We start from the raw sequence: 525 nt of genomic DNA, 5'->3' as shown, positions 1-525 counted from the left end.
ACAAATGCACCATTGAAGTCTCGTACAGGAGTAATTATGAAACCACTGGAGAGTAGAAAAAAGGGTAGAAGAAAACTGAAAAAGGAACTCGAAAGTGTGAAACTCGGGTTGAAGGTATATGCAAAATGAAGAGAAAGAATGATTACGCACGACGCACCGCATTTACGGGTCTATAGGGAGTCGACGAGTATCGACCATACAAACAATACGCGTTTTATGTATTGTCAGAAAAATACGGATTTTACGTATTGTGCTTCCTAAAATACGCGTCCTCAGATCCCTGTGAAACACCATGGCTTGTATGTATGCATATGAGAGATTTTCTTGGTTGACGAGATGGAATGATGAAAAGTGGTTTCTTTCATTCTTTATGCGAGGCTCAAAGAAATAGTTAGACGAAGGTTAGTAAAGATGAGAACCAGGATTAATTTTCTTTCATTAAACAAAACACCAACCAATATTATATATGAAAGTTCTAATATTAGAATTGGTTAAATTGAATTATACATTATACATTATACCGAA

Source organism: Arachis ipaensis, chromosome B09 (genome assembly GCF_000816755.2).
Source record: "Arachis ipaensis cultivar K30076 chromosome B09, Araip1.1, whole genome shotgun sequence".
In the NCBI taxonomy this organism is placed as follows: Eukaryota; Viridiplantae; Streptophyta; class Magnoliopsida; order Fabales; family Fabaceae; genus Arachis; species Arachis ipaensis.
Note: the sequence above shows the minus strand (reverse complement) of the source record.